The following is a 16,745-nucleotide window of genomic DNA, read 5'->3' as shown; positions in this document are numbered from 1 at the left end:
TGGGCACGTGTTTCTAATCGTGGAAATACTGGGCACGTCGAACCTCATCCCTTTCCAGATCTGGGAGGTAACTGCTGCTGGCTGCCAAAAGGCACTGATAGGCAGAGAAAATAGTGCTTAGAGTTCTAAAGCACACAACCGGAGGCTGAGATAAGGTCCGGTTCTGCCCAGAAAGCTGCAGGACTGAGCGACTTGTTTCTTAAAGAGGTTTAAGTGGATGGACGGGTGCAGAGTAGAAGGGGAAGATAGGGAATTAGCTTCCAAGAACTACCCCGATATCACCCCCCAGTGAAACCTTTTTCTTCTTTTCTTTCTCTTTCTTCCTTCCTTTTTTTTTTCTCCCCCCTTTGGCAGGCTCCCATGGAACTGAAGCAAGCCTCCAACTCGCTGTGTGGCTGGGAACTCTTGATCCTCCCGCAGCTGCCTCCCTAGTGTTGGGAACACAAGTGTGTGCCACCACCTGGAGACAGTTCTCCCATGGGGTGAGGAGCCACATCATAAAGCCTTCAGGCACCCTGCGTACCTACAACAAACGCTGGCATTGTTGAACATGTGATACGATGTGACCGCAGGAAGCTATAGATGTAAATAACCCAACGGCCGAGACAAAAGCATCAAAACAGAGCCACGACATCCCAACAATCAAAGCGGCCTTTCTTCATGAATGACGCTTTGATCCTGAGACCTGCTATGAAGTATGCAGTGGTGGTTTGGTTTTGAAATAGATTTTGCCCACCAAAGCGGAATATATGTTCCTTCCCAAGTCGCTTTCATCTTGTTGCACTGATAATTTAGAAACCTCAGAGCTCCCTTTTATAGGAAGAAGAGGGTCTTGGTGCGGTTTCCTCTCCTCTTCAAGGACAAGCGCTCAGCGGAGGAGGAGAGTGGCTAGCTGACAGCCAGCATTTCTGGAGGTCATGCCTGGCACAGCGTCTCCTGGACACTTTGATCTCCTGCAGTACCACCTCCTCCTCTCTTCCCCTTTCTTCATGTCCTTTCCTCTCAAGTGCCAGAAGCTAGACCTGCAGTTTCTGCTGAATCACCATTTAGTACTTGGTTTAAGCCAAGAAGTCTGAACACCTCGCTCAGCATTTTCTGAGAGCCGAGTACTTCTTTCTTCAGTGCCAGCTAAACGTGGCTCTGAGCTGGGCGGGGCAGTAGAGAGAGTAGAAACGCCATGCCATGCCACGCCACCCATGGAGCCTCATTTTAACCCGACTCCTCACTTTCCAACTGTGTCTGAAGTTTCTTGTCTCATTTCCCAGCTCTCAGAGCTGATGCCTCGGATACCGAGCAAGGCTGACGGCTGCTTCTGCTGGGTCTAAGCTGCTCAGCAGGGTTTGACTGGCTCTTTATCATAGTCTCGGGGAGCCGGGGTGGGTCGTAGGAGGTCTGGTAGGTTCGCAGATCGGGAAGCTTGTGGACTTGGTGTTCACCAAGATGTATAAGTCTGGACCATGCTGTACATTCCCCAGATGGTTCAGCTATCCCAACTGTGAGGGCGGCTAACATTCAAACTTAAACTCACTAACCTTGTCCCTTGCATTCAGTAGCAGGAGGGCCCCACCCTCATAATTCCTTAAGTCCCCTGAGTTCATGTTCTCTGGCATGTGATGTAAATCTGGCATAGAACGTTAATCCTGAAAAGCTCACCAGACTCCTAGCAGATGATTTTTATAAATCACAGCCATGGGTTCCCCTGGGAAACCTAAGTGAGCCCTGAGAATGGCAACAGAAGGGTAGAGGGAATCCAAGCTGGTTTGGCACAAGTAAGGAAGGGAATCTTCCTGCTGGAAGCTGGACTCCTGAAGATTTGGTTCAGGAACCCTTGGGTTTCTTCCTCGTTTCCACAAACAGGGTGGAACCAGTCACAGAAACAAGCCCTTCTCTCTGCTGTGTTCAGAGTAGGAGCATTAGCAAACTCCAGTCCAGGAGCGAAAAGAAAGGCAGGATCTAGGAGAGATGCTAACTGAGGCTGGAAAGGGAGGCTACCTGGGTCAGACAGCCAAGCACAGTGAGACCAGACAGAGGGTCTTCTCAGGGAGCCAGGGACAGCCAATCCCTGGCATGAGGACAGGCAGGACATAAGCCATCAGCTCCAAGTGTCTGAGACCAATAGGTCTCTAGGGAACAACCGAGGTCTCTGTGATATATGTAATTGCTTACTATGACATATAAAATATAAAGCCCTGTGCTACTAGTTGTTCTGTTTATTGGAGGTCAAAACCGAGTACCTGCTAGACACATATGGTGACTGTGACTGAGACACCCTAATTTCCAGGGCATCAGGAAACAGAAACATCTCAGAGGCCTGATAGGAAATGGAGGCAAAATAGCACTAAGATGTGGGCATTTACTCTGGCCCTGTAGTTAAAGTCCAAAGGCACAGGGGATGCCTTCTTCAAGTCCTGGTCAAGGCTCTTGAGAGTGAGGGATGGCTGGAACAGCAGCCAACCACCCGTAGCAGAGAGAAAACACTGAAATAAGACCTAGTGCCATCCTTGATTTACTTACATAGAACCCCTTAAAAGAAAAATGTGTGCTCTTTGAATCTTCCACCTAATCCTGGTAATCATTTCTGTATTTTTTTAGACAGGGTCTTACTATATAGTACTGGCTAGCCTGGGCTAGTGATGTACACCTGGGGGGGGCCTCGAACTCACAGAGATCAGCCTGCGGCTGCCTCCCAATAGGTTGTGTTAAAGGCATGTACCACACACTCAATCCTGTCAAATTTCTTGTCTAAGCACCAAATCCATTAACTTCTTTCTACACCCACCATGAGTCAGTCACCTCACGGACAGTTCTAAGCTGGATTCCTGTAACTCCTCTGCAATCAGCTTCTTTGCCCCTGGCCTTTCTCCCAAGGGCCACCCATTCTTTACTGTGCAGCAGAGTCCTCTAAATGCAACTCTGTTACTGTTGAAATCCTTCAGTGCCTTCCTGCTTTACCTTGGGGTACAGCTGACCCCTTCAGGATGGGGCCCCCACTTTTGTTGTATTTCTTTGTTTTGCATTTCTAGACAGAGTTTCTCTAGGTAGCCCTGGATAACCTGGATATCCTGGATATGTAGACCAGGTTGGCCCTGAACTCAGAGATCCTCCTGCCTCTGCCTACTGAGTACTGGGATTAAGGGTGTGCACCACCAAGCTTGGTCTTGATATTTCTTTCTGTTTATTCTAAGATGTGGTGATATTAAACAGCTTGCAGTCCCATCAAAAGGACCATGTTTGAAAACATTTTCCTGTTCCAGCCCATTCAGTTTTCCAATCTGTGCTGGACACTGCCTGGTTATTTTCAAATGGTTTGTTTTAGAGTCTCACTCTGTAGCCCAGGTTAGCCCAGAGCTCACCCTGTAGTCCAGGATGGCCTTAAATTTGTGACAGTTCTCCTGCCTTAGCCTATGAATGCTGGGATTGCATGTGTATATCATGACACCTGGCAAAATAAAGGTTTTTTTTCTGTTTTTGTATTATGCCTACTGAGAACAGTCTCTGGTGTATTATGGGTATTTAGTAACTATTGGACAGTGTGGTGAATCTCATTTCTCTAGTACTTCCCATGAAGGAAGTGTTTTCCAAGTTACTAGTATTTTCTTTTTTCACTTTGTCATGGTGCTGGGGATCAAACCAAAAGTTTTGTGCCGCTAGTCAGGTGTTCATCACTGAGCCACATCCCCACCTCTGGTCACACTGCTTTATAGCAGCCATTTTAGCAGGATCCTGGCATAGCCATCCGGAGGAAGACTTCTGAGCAGAAACCTGCTCAGTGCCCAGCAGGACCCTGGAAGGACCTGGAAGGCAGAGGCAGAGATAACACGCCCCAGCTGCCCATCGTCACCTAGCACGGGGCATGGCTAGCTTACGCACTTCTTCAGACTTACAAGGCACCCCAGACTCCTACTCCTCAGTGCTAAAAAGGTTGCTTCTACCCCTAAAATGTCCTGCTTCTGACAGCACAGCATCTCTGTGAGACCAGGTTTTTGTTCAGGCCACCACCACCTTCTCAGCCTGGACAAACGTTTGGCCTGTTTCTGTGTTTCAAGTTTCACTGTCTTCTTTGATCCAAGTGTGAACTTTATCACATGCTATTCCTCAACAAATCATGTGTTCCTGCTCAAATGCCTTAGGAGTTCCTCTTCTTTAGATATATATAAGCTGTTCTTTCTTGCCTAATATAACCCTCAAGTCCTTCAAACTCTGCTTTTGTCTACTGGCTAGAGAAGTCTTCTGGGGCAAGGGAAAGGCAAGAAGGAAGTGCCACCCAGACATCTGAGCACAAGAAGTTTGAGTCTAGAGAACATGAAGGTTCAAGAGAAGATGAACAGGGGATTTAGATCTTGCTGAAGCCTCTGTGTCAAGGGATTAATTTGTAGAAGGCTTGCAAAACAGGGCAGCGTCCTGCTCCAGGCAGCTGGGGCCTCTGCAGAGGGATTGAGAGTGACTCAGGGCTTGAAGACATGCCTGAAGTTCTTCCCCTTCCAAAGAGCTCAGGGAATGGGGAGAAGTCTGCAGCCTGGGAGCAGCAATCTCTTAGGAATCTCTGCGGAGGGATGGAATCTCTTAGGAATCTCTGCGGGGAGATGGAGCCCATGATAAGAAGCTTTTCCCTTCAGCTCAGCAGGCAGGGTGCTCCCTGCTACGTGTTCCTTTCTCCACTGGGCCAGAAGAAGGAATTTCTGTAGGGCAAGATCTCCAAGCAGTCCGTGAGTGACAGCACTGTCATTAAAACATTGGGCGGTGACTTTAGTCCCAAAAGAAAAGGAATGGAGTCAGGGACTATCTTAAATGCATGCCGATCTCCAAGAAAAGAGAGGCAGAAACCAAGGTTGGGAAACGGGATTCTTGGAGGAGGGCTAGGGTGTGGCTTGGTGGTAGAAATCTTACTTAGTGCGTGTTTGAGACCTTGGGTTCATCCCCAGCACACACCTCCAAGCCCTGGCCAAGACTCAGAGGACAGACTATGAAAGGGCGCCCCGGACACCCAGCACTCATTGAGCCACTGTAGCCACTGTGTTTATGACAGTTGTTAAATGAAAGTTACAGGAGGCCATGTTTGCCCTGAGCTCCTGCACTGGGGCCCCAACACCAGGCCGAACCTCTAAATGAAGTTATTCGTGCTTCAGTAAACTTTATCCGACCTTCTGAGGCTCAGGATTAGAGAGATAACAGCCACATTTTCCAAAGATGTCACATTCAATCAGTATGACAAATTCCCCCCCTGCTTTAACCCATATAAAAAGGAATAATCTGAACTAACTTGATGGTATGCTAATCAGCTGCTTCTTGTCACCATGTCTCCCATGGCTTAGTTTATAAGGACAGTAGCTTTGAATTACTGATCTGCTTTTTCAACTTTTGTTTCTGCTGTCTTTTTTTTTTTTTTTTTTGGTTTTTCGAGACAGAGTTTCTCTGTGGCTTTGGAGCCTGTCCTGGAACTAGCTCTTGTAGACCACGCTGGCCTCGAACTCACAGAGATCCGTCTGCCTCTGCCTCCCGAGTGCTGGGATTAAAGGCGTGCGCCACCACCGCCCAGCTGTTTCTGCTGTCTTCAAGCCCTTCTCTGTCTATAAAAACCAACCTTATCTGCTAGCACATTAGAACTCTTATTTTTTTTCCAGGGTAAAAAAAATATATGCTTGTGTGTGTGTGTGTGTGTGTGTGTGTGTGTGTGTGTGATGCACGCTTTTATGTGCATGTACACGAGAGTTCCAGGAGGCCAGACGAGGGTGTGTGAGTCCCTCGAGCTAGGGTTATATATATAGATGGCTGTGAGTCACCCAAGTGACGCAGTTGCTGGGAAGTGAACGCTGGTCCTTTCCAAGAGCAGCAAGCGTGCTTCACTGCTGCTGAGCCATCTCTCCAGACCCCCAGGACTTAGTCTGTTTTGTGGGAAGACTTGCTTCCTGATTATAGAAGACAAATCAAACTTAAGTGGGATTTTGAAGTTGCTGGTGTGCATTAGTAGGTATCTGGGAGGCTTGAGGCAGGAGAATTGCTTGGGTCCTAGACCAGCTCACTCATTTGAATTTTGTCTTTTAACTCTAGAAAGTCACTTAACGCCCAGGAGATGGGCCCACACGACAAAAGGGGACAGAAGGGCCAGCCGGAGAGGCAGCAGCCAACACTGCATCTACACACCTCATCACACCTCAGTAGATGGGTTAGAATGGGGGGACCTGTCCTCCATAAGCAGGGTGCAGGGGTAGGGCGAGGGCAGAGAGGAGGGGTGTCACTAGGACTCTTTTATAATTTATTTCACGGTTCTACTGGAACTTTGTAGATAACCAAGAGAAACAAATCACAAAAGCAGGCGCGTCCAAACTGAGTTTTAACCCACTCCCCCCAGTATGTTTGCTCTGGGAGGCTAGAAAGGCTTTTCATCAAATTAAAATGTAAAATGCTTTCTTTTATTACTGCCTGGTGACCAGGGATATTCTGCTGACTCAGCAGCAAGTAATCAGCTTTGACCTAAATAATAGAATAACTCACAGAGCTGTGGTGGTTGCACAAGCCGGTCCAAATCTGCAGTTCCTTCTTTTCCTCTTGTCCTCTTCCCCCACCCCCTCCTGGGCAGGCAAGCCAGTTACATCAGGTTCTTTCTGCCTCTCCACCCCTATTTGGCTTGTCCCAACTTCATTTCTCTTCAGAAATTCTTTTCTTCAGAAAACCATTTCTTCCAAAAAAAAAATATCCCACCCCAGCACTGGGTCCAGGCTTTGCCACCCCCACTCTCCTTTGTACCCCACATTATAGACCAGTGACTGACTGCTCCACCAAGGGTGGCCTTTCTTCAAACCTCTCATGACTCAGTAGGTCCAGTCAATCATCAGCCAAATAAGACAACGAAAAGCAAAGTGTCCGGCGTAAGTGTCCCCACCCACCCCCATCCATGCTCTCTGTACTGGCTAGTTTTGTGTGTCAACTTGACACCAGCTCTATAGTCATCAGAGGAAGGAGCCTCAGTTGAGAAAATGCCTCGATGAAAGTGAGTCATTTTCTCATTTAGTGATCAGTGGGGGCGAGCCTAACCCCTGGTGGGTGGTGCCATCCCTGGGCTGGTGTTCCTGGGTTCTCTAAGAATATGGGCTGAGCAAGCCATGGAGACAAGCCAGTAAGCAGCTCCCCTCCATGGCCTCTGTATCAGCTCCTGCCTCCAGGATCCTGCCCTGACTTCCTTTCAGTGATAAGCAATAGTGCTGAAGTGTACGGCAAACAAACCCTTTCCTCCTCAGCTTGCTCTCTGGTCACGGTGTTTCACAGCAGCAATAGAAACCCTAACTAAGACCCTCTCTGCTGCTTCTCTGAGTATGCTGAAGCTGGGTGACATCCTGCCTCCATCTTTAAAGTACACGGAGACTATTTCACAGAGCTGGGTGACCCGGTACCTGCTGAGAGGATAGGCCACACTGGATGACAGCAGCCATGCTGGGAAGGGGTACTGGAATAAGATGTCACAATACCAGGGTGCTGGTGGCACCCTCACCATGGGAAACTCAACCTTCAGGAACCTGAGGCAGGAGAATGACATGTTCAAAGCTAGGCTACATAGCGAATTCAAAGGTGGCTTGGGTTACAATGGTAGAGCCCTGTCATAGAGCAGGACATGGAATTGACCAGACATGACAGGGGAAAGCCACAGGTTCGAGGTTTGGAGGATAGCCTGGTCAATACAATGAGTTTCAGGGTAGCCTGATCTATATATTAAGTTTCAGGCCAACCAGGGCTACCTGCTACAGAGCAAAATCACATCTCAAAAGCTCCCTTGCCCCAAAGATGCCAGCATCGTGAAGCATGGCATCAACAAAGTGTTTTCAACACGGGCTGCCCCGAGAGACTATGGAAGAAGGCTCCGACGTGGGTTTTTAATAAAGTACTAGTAGAGAGGTGATGCTTATGACTCCCGCATCAGAGAGCCTGGGGCAGGAAGGTTGCCGCAAGTTTGAGGTCAGCCTGGCCTACGTAGCAAATTCAAAGCTAATTTGGGCTACATAGTGAGACTCCCACCCCCTATTTCCCAAAGCAAAACGATATTCGACAAACCAGAGACCAGAACCTCTGTACACAGGCTCAGAACATCTTGGGACCTGTCTTCCCAACGGAGTTTAAGATTTTCCTGCTGGAAGAGTATCTAGACACACATCTCAAGGCCAGTGAAAAATGAATGTTCCCGGAAGTCAAGACTGGCTCTGCTCAGCTGGAGGCACTCTCCTTGCAGCTCCACTCAGGAGGCAGGGGAGGGACACGGAGACTTTATTAGCTCTTTGAAGGCAGGAAAGGGAGACAGCAAGTGTCTCCAGTTCTTCTTGACTTGTCTGGGCAGTGTCCAGGGAGGGCAGGCATGGAGTGCACTGTATGCTGCCTGCCTCTCTGGAGCTGGCTGGAGAAGAGCTCATCTTACCACCTGAGAAGGGCTGGGACCATCCTAGCCTGGGCAGGGTGTGTGCGCACACAGACCTCACAACTTCAGAGTCACTGTGCAAAGTGTCAAACCCGTGGCAGTCTGTGGTGAAGGAACAGCTTAGTGCAGTCTGGTTCCTCTCCTCGGCAGGGGGAGGGAGCTCTGGGTTTCTAGGAGAGGGTCAGAAGAGCCCTCTCGTCTGAGACTTTGGTAGCATCAGCGGGAAGGAGGAAGCTGCCTCTGTGCACAAGACACCGACATAGCAGCTGCCACTCATGTGCTCTCTCCGTCCCCCCCTCGTTAGCTAGGCTGAAGGCAGAAGCAGCGACTTCTCCCGCATTCCTACACTGCCCCAGCTCTAGCTCCGGCTATGAAGCAAGTTAGTGATCCTAACACCCATATACCTCAACTCTCCGAGGTACAGAAAGATCTGTGCTCCTAACAGACACCCTCCTGATGCACACACAGGATTGCTTACCATGCATGATCTGATCTCGCAAGGAGGCAGACAGCAGCTTGGCCAAGCAATCAGAATGTGTGGAGTAGAGTTGAGGGGGCGCACGCTCATTTACCTCTGGTCTGTAAGCAGACCAGACAAAACATGTGACCACTGCCCCAAACAGGGGGTTCGGCCCTTAGTTCACCTTGCCTAGGTGTAGGGTCTACGCCAGGGCCAATCTCCACCGCCAAACAAAGCCCTCTTGCTAAAGTCTCAGATGCCTATCCTGGGAGATTATCTTATCCCATCACACCAGCCAGACAGAAGGACAATGGCTGGCTGGACCTGAAAATGAAGAACAAGGCTGGTCGCCACACTGTTAGAAGCTGTGTACTGAAGACAGGCCCCAAGCCAACCCTTTGAGTGCAGCCTCTGAAACCCCAGCAGTTGCTTGAGGAGCTGGTGTGTGAGTAAAGACACGGAGCATCCCAGCCCACCAAGATCACTGCTGTCAGAGCCTAGAAGTCGGCGCCACAGAGCCTTTCTCTCGAAGATCTGCTGAGTCCACCTTGCAAGCCTCTTCCTATTCTGGGTTTTCACTGCAGCCAATAAATCCTAACCATGCCTACAAGGCTTTCCCACCACTTCAAACACACAATGAATCAAAGTAACTCATCCAAGGCAGGCATGGTGGCACACACCTTTAATCCAGGCACTCAGAGGGTAGAGGCAGCTGGATCTCTGTCAGTTTGGGGCCAGCCCAGTCTACATATAGAGCTCCAGGACAGCCAGGGCTACAGAGAGAAACCCTGTCTCAAAACCAAACCAAACCAAACCCAAACCAAACCAAACCAAAAACCTATCTAGAGCGCAGACAAAGGATAAACTCTCCTCCGACACAGTTCACAATGTTTGTGAGTTGGCAATCTCTAAATTGTCACAACTGCCTGCCACGAGGTCATCAGGGTCTTCTCAGCAGCTGTAGAAGCCATCATCACCGTACCAGAAGACCAAGGACTCCAAAGACCTGGACTCCATGCAGGCTCTGCCTCCTAGAAAGTCACTTGCTTGGCTCTTGGTCTCCTGATCTACCCTAGGAAAATAATAATATGGCCCATCTTACCTCACGAATCCATGAGGTAATCATGGCCATGAGGCTCCAATCAGAAATCAGATAGCAGAGGTGAAAGGGCCAATGTCCTGGCACCAAAAGCGACTGTGTCTCCAAGAAGCTATTTCTACTTCTTGTTTGTGATAGGCTTTCATTATGTAGCCTGTGCTGGCCACCAGCTCAATATCCTCCTACCTTTGCCTTCCAAGTTCTGGTATTACAGGCATGTGACACCATACCTGGCTTTCTATGCAACATTAGAGGTAACTCTATGGAGAATCCACTCATCCAAAACACATTCATATGGAGAGAGAGACAGAGAGAGAGAGAGAGAGAGAGAGAGAGAGAGAGAGAGAGAGAGAGAGAGAGAGAGAGAGAAAAGAAAGAAAGAAAGAAAGAAAGAAAGAAAGAAAGAAAGAAAGAAAGAAAGGAAGGAAGGAAGGAAGGAAGGAAGGGAAACCAAGACATAAAGGTCATCAGGAAGACTGAAAGAGGCTGAAGTGAGGTCCGGATGCCACTTACACAAGCAGATGGCAGCCAGGAGGCGCAGGCCAGACTCCGGGGGGAAGCAGGTAGGGAAGAGCGGCTGCAGCACGTAGTTGGAGAAGGTGAGGGCGATGACAGCTTGGTTGGTGGGGTAGATCACCAGCACAGCAATCCAAAGCCGCAGGAACCTAAAGGAAGAACAGCAAAATCATTGGCTGCCAGGGTAGCAAGTCAGCACAAGTCAGGTAAGGGGCAGGGGTAGGGGGAAGTCTTGAGCAAATGAGCCAATACCAGTGGATTAAAGGCATATTTCTCCTTTTGTTTCTAGAGATACTGAAGAGGCCAGCTCTTGCCCTCTCCCAAATGAGACTCCAAGTCCTTTGTAATGCTGATGACGTGATGTACCGGCAAAGTCCTCCGTACTTTTCAGCTAGTGCTGACACACATCCTGGTGTTTGGGCTTTCTCCTTTCCCCTTCAATCCTCTCTGCAACGTTAGCCCATTACATCCAAGGGTTGAAAAAGTAAGTATGCAACCCCAGAATTCTGATAAGCAGAACACTCTAAAGGTGTGGCTATGTAAGCAGTTGCCAGGGAGGTATCAGACAGGAGTCTTCAGGGCAAGCACCTTGCACACACTTTGGCCCTTTAGTGATGGATGAGTTCCTCAGTCAGGGTTAGAGAAGCCAAGAAAACTCAAGATTGGAACTCTGGAAGGAGGTCATCATCCTTGGCAATGTGAAGAGGGGGATGCTTCATCTCAGAATGCTCTGACTAGGGACACATGTCCTTCACATGTATAGGGCTTCCTTTTTGTGATTACTTTTCCTAGAATTGTGTGGTCAGTGTTGTAATTTTCTTTGTTTATAGAACCTTGCCTATCAATCAGGCTTAATGTCGAGATAAGAATTGCAGTGTGGCTCATCTACTGGTTACATGATTGGCAACACATGGGAGACTTGAAACTCCCATCCTTGGACTCTTTGGATCTGGCCCTTCTGTCCCAGATTTCTTTTTCCCCTCCACTAGTGGCACTAACTTGCAGCCCATGGACCACATGCATCTCAGGATAGCTATGAGTGTGACATAAATACATTTTTTGATGACAGAGTCATATTGGTACGCAAAAGATTGGACATTTGCTTCAGACCATCCAGGCCTCCAGATTTGCTCACCCAGCCAGTCCTCCGAAGATGTCCTTGACATAGGAGTAGTCACCTCCAGATTTAGGGATGGTGACACCCAGCTCAGCATAGCAGAGGGCTCCCACAGCTGTGATGATGCCTGTCACTATCCAGACGATGAGAGCCAGGCCCACAGAGCCAGCGTTCTCCAGCACACCCTTTGGGGAGACAAAGATCCCGGAGCCGATGATGTTTCCTGCACAAGGCACAAAGATTCAGTGAGGTCAGAATAGGTGACATTTCAGGGTCATCGCATCTCTGATATGATTCTGAAGCATCTTTGCGATGGGGGTTATGATGTCCGGCAATGATTCTTATTAGGGTCTTGTCTCTGATCTGGTTCTAAAATGTCTCTAAGATCTCCACGAACTCTGGGCAGGTATGTCCAGTAACAATTCTTCCTCGAGTAGGGAAAAGGGCAGTGAACTGACACACATTCACAGGAACTTACAAGTCTTTTATTCCCTGGGAAACTCCTAGGGGGTCAGATAACATTGCTCATATTTTCAGCAGAGGAAAACAAGTCTCAGAAAAGCAAATGAGTTATGTGAGGCCACGCAGTAGTGACGTCTGGAGCAAGTACTGAATCTCAGGATGCTCTGACTGGCTACACAGGTTCTAGCTAAAGTGACAGGCTCTTAGAATTGGCTAAAAAGAAAGGACCAGGAACATGCTCTGCTCAGAGACCATCTGCCAACTAGAAAGCTTCAAAAATGAGCCAAAGGGCGAATTCTTTTGGACAGATTATGTCCACATACCATGACGACTGTGACTATGGGCTGGGTATAGTGACCCATACTTGGAATCCCAACACTTGAGAAGCCAAGGCAGGAGGATCAGGAGTTCAAGGTTAACTTGGGTTATATAGTGAAACCCTGGTTTAAAATAAAGCAAAACATTTATGAGTGGAGACATCAGCCTAGAAGCTGGTTTCTACATGGCCGCGACAGCCCCACCCTTGCTGGAGAGCATGAAACAAGCAACAAACCTATCAAACAGTCATAGTTGTTATAGCCACGGCTTCTGAGAGCACAGGATATGTAAAACTCAGCACCATATTTCAGAGGCTCCCTCTCCATGGTGTCATATGACCCTCAGAATCACCCTGTAGAATTCAGGGAGAGGAATTTCTCTCCACTTTACCGACCAAACGGCGAAGAGACCATGGGGTTAAGTGGCTTTCTCTAAATTCCTTAGCTACTGATGGGTAAAATTAGATCTTGAAAGCTGTCTTCTGATGCTTAATCTGGTGCTCTTTTCACTAATCCACTTCTGCATGCTCAGGGTTGGAGTCCTCTCAGAGAGAGGCCAGCAGCAAGCACAGAAAGGGGGCTCCTGGGTCATGCGCACTAGGTAGGGTGAGAGGAGGGTAGGGATGGTCCTGACACACATCTTCCTAAACTGGCTTCATTCATCTCTACACTGAAGGTGGAAATGAGGTCCCCTGAATGCTCCCTTCTCATACCCTTTCCAGGTATTTCCCTGTTCAATGCCTGAAGCAGAGACTGGCCAGGTTCAGGTGAGAGAGGCGGGGCTGGAGAGCTTGCCTCAGCCCACGGGCTCCACAGTGTCTCACCTTTCTTCGGGGCTTTGGAATCAGTGAGATAAAAAGTGTAAAGTCTGGGCTGGAGAGTTGGTTCAGTGGTTAAGAGCACTACTATTGCTCTTGCAGAAAACCTGGCTTCAATTCCCAGAACCCACATACGGCTTGCAACCATCTGTAACTCCAGTCCCAGGGAATCTGAAGCCCTCTTCTGATCTTTGAGGGCACTAGGTATGAATGTGATGCACATACATCCATGCAGGCAAAACACTCCTATGCATAAAATAATAAAATAAGTCTTTAAAAAATACCTTTCTCCCTCCCTCCTTCCCTCCCTTCCTTCCTCCTTCTTCCCTTCCTTCCTTCCTTCCTTCCTTCCTTCCTTCCTTCCTTCCTTCCTTTCTTCCTTCCTTTCTTTCGACAGGGTTTTTCTATGTAGCCCCAGCTGTCCTGGAACTTGCTCTGTAGACCAGGTTGGCCTCATACTCATAGAGATCTGCCTGTCTCTGCCTTCTCAGTGCTGGGATTTAAGGTGTGCATCACCACTGCCTGGTGAACAATTTTTTTTCAAGGTATAAAGTTCTATGTTTTGTTTTCCAAAACCAGCTAGAACTCAACCTCAATTCACTTCTAAGGCATTCACTTCCAAGCCAAAATTCAATAGTCTTTTCTTTTGAGATGAGGTTGTGCAATACAATTAGTTAGCTAGCCTGGAATTCCTATACACAGACTAGTAGACTAGGCTATCCTTGAACTTGCACCAATCCAACTGTCCCTGCTTTCTGAGTATTATGATCACAGGGACACAACACTATGCGTATCCCCAAAGTCCAATTTGCAGTCAGGGCCAGGAACACAGCTATGAATTAAAGGGGAAGAAAAGAAAAGTCACATTAAATCCTCTACTCCTCTCAGTTGTAAAACCTGTTGTTACTTCTCAAACTGAAAAGATGTAGCGTGAAGTATTCAGGATGCTGAGACAGGACATTTATGTATGTATGTACGTATGCACGTATGTGTATTTAATATGTATGGATGTTTTACTTGTATGTAAGTCTGTGACTACATGCATGCCTGATTTCTACAGATGGCAAAAGAGGGTGCCAGGTTCCCTGAAACTACAGTTATAGATGGCTGTAAGCTACCACATGGGTACTGGGAATTGAATCCAGGTCTTTGGAAGAGCAGCCAGTGCTCTTGACATCTGAGTTGTCACTCCAGCCCCTGGGGCAGGATTTTGAATTTGAGGTCAGCCTGAACAAAATAGTAAAAGCCAAAAAAGAAAAGAAAAGAAAAAGAACCAGGCCAACAAACAAAAAACAAAACAAAACAAAAAAGCCAAAATAAAAGTAAAATAAATGTTTTAAAATTTTATTTTATTTTTAAAATCAGAATTGCCAGGGTGGTAGCACAAATCTTTACTCCCAGCATTCAAGAGACAGATGCAGGCAGATATCTTTGAGTTCAAAGCCAACCTCGTCTGTGTAGCAAATACCAGGCCAGCTAGGGCTGTAAGTGAGACCCTGTTCCAAAATAAAATAGCAACAGATAAGAACACATTCTCTTTCAAACATGTTTTCCTTCAGAGATACAAACAGAAATAAAACAAAAGGGTGAAACAGTCTGTCAACATCAAGCTCAAATGCAAATATCAGGCCAAGAAGCGGCAGATAAAAGGGTCGGCTGTTACAGACATCTTTCTTTCCCCTCCTTCCTTTTGCATGCTATGTGAAGTCCTTTGACAGGACAAGAAGACATCTTTGTTACCACGCTCTCTATGAACTGCTGTCTTTGTGGAGACTAAAAGGTCAGGTATTCCAGGCCCCAGGGCTTGGTCATCCTGTCAAGTGATCCTTCAAGATGGGCAGTGTATTGGCTCACACTAACAATCCCAGCACTCAGTAGGCCAAGGCAGGAGAATTGCCTTGAGTCTGAGATCAGTTCTTGAAGTACAGTGTTCAACTCTGTCTCAAAACAAGCAAAACAAAACAAGAAAGCAAAAACATTGTTCACCTGCCAAAGCTAACTGCTCTGCTATTCCCTGGAAGACAGGAAGCCCGGAATGGAGACCATTAGAGTCAGAGCTGGAAGAGGACGGTAAATTCCTTCCTATCTGGGGATTATCACAAGAGGGATCTAGAGGGCTGTCTAAGAAGAGGGAAACAAGCTTAGTCTACAAATCAGCTTCAGGGTGAGAAAAACAACACTGGGAGAAAAAGAAAGGTTGACGTTGGTCTTAAGGTAGTGAAATGGGAGAAGAGGAAATGCCCAGGCATTTCTTGCAAATGGGAAGAGCAGTTTCGGTGGGAAGGTGGGGTGTCCTGTTAAAAGTTCTGCCTGCTCAGGAATGAAGAGTCAATGTTCTACTAAGGGTTCTGGGCAAATAAACAGCCATAAGAATCAACCAGGATTGTGAGTACTTTTGCAGCCTCTGGGGCACTGTCAGAGTACACACATCACCAGGTCCCCTGGCAGATGAGGTATACAGCACTAGCTAATCTTTGAGGGGGTCTGTAGACTATTTCTTGGAGGAAACAAGGGAGGTATTATTATCCCCATTTTATAGCTGAAGAAACACAGGCCCAGAAAGGTGTTGTGGGATATTTGTATACTGTGTGAAGGTGTTTTGCTGTGATTGGTGTAATGAAAAGCTGAATGGCCAATAGCTAGGCAGGAGGTATAGGTGGGATTTTTGGGGAGAGAAAGAAAGAAGAGCAGGAATTGAGGCACACAGGGAAGCCAGGAGACACGGAAAGGAAACAGGAGGTATAAGATGGCAGAGAGGTAATACCACACAGTAGAATACAGTTTAATATAAATGGGCTAATTAAGATATAAAAGCTAGTTAGGAACAAGCCTAAGCTATAGGCTGAGCTTTCATAATTAATAAGAAGTCTCCATGTCATTATTTGAGAGCTGGCTGGTGAGACAGAAAAAAGACCCATTACAAATGGTTTACAACATGGGGCCCATACACAGAGCCTACTGCTCACAGTGTAGAGGCGGGACTTCTTTAAGAGTCCCTGCTATGCAAGCAGAGCACTTGTGGGAGATGAGATAGAAATATAAATGCCTGCAACAGTACAGACACAACAGCTCTCCAGAGCTGGATGCCTGGTGGACCTAAAGCTGGGTGGACCCATAAAGGGCCTAGCTAGTTAAGCTTTGGTTCACAAGGTCACAGAAGGCTACAGACACATCTAAAATCAGATCCATACTGAGAAAATATCTGAACAGATGTAATATGCTTAAAAATGTGATTAGATTCTGAAGAAAGAAAAGAAAATAGATATAGACAGTCATAGAAGAAAGTAAATAGCTTTAAAATAATAAAGTCTTTAAATAAATAATAAAGTAATATAAAAAGAATAAGCCATATAAAGACGGGAAATGCCCTGGGTGTCTGGATCCTGTATGGTGTTTTGTGGATTTTGTTATTAAATGATAATATAAAAAAAACAATAGTTGTTAAGAGACATTGGATTATGGGAACTATTAAATTAAACCAACATATATATATATATATATATATATATATATATATTTTTTTTTTTTTTTTTGGTTTTTTTCGAGACAGGGTTT

Source organism: Arvicola amphibius, chromosome 13, assembly GCF_903992535.2.
Source record: "Arvicola amphibius chromosome 13, mArvAmp1.2, whole genome shotgun sequence".
Taxonomy (NCBI): Eukaryota; Metazoa; Chordata; class Mammalia; order Rodentia; family Cricetidae; genus Arvicola; species Arvicola amphibius.
The sequence above is the reverse complement of the archived record's forward strand: the minus strand, read 5'-3'. Positions refer to the sequence as shown.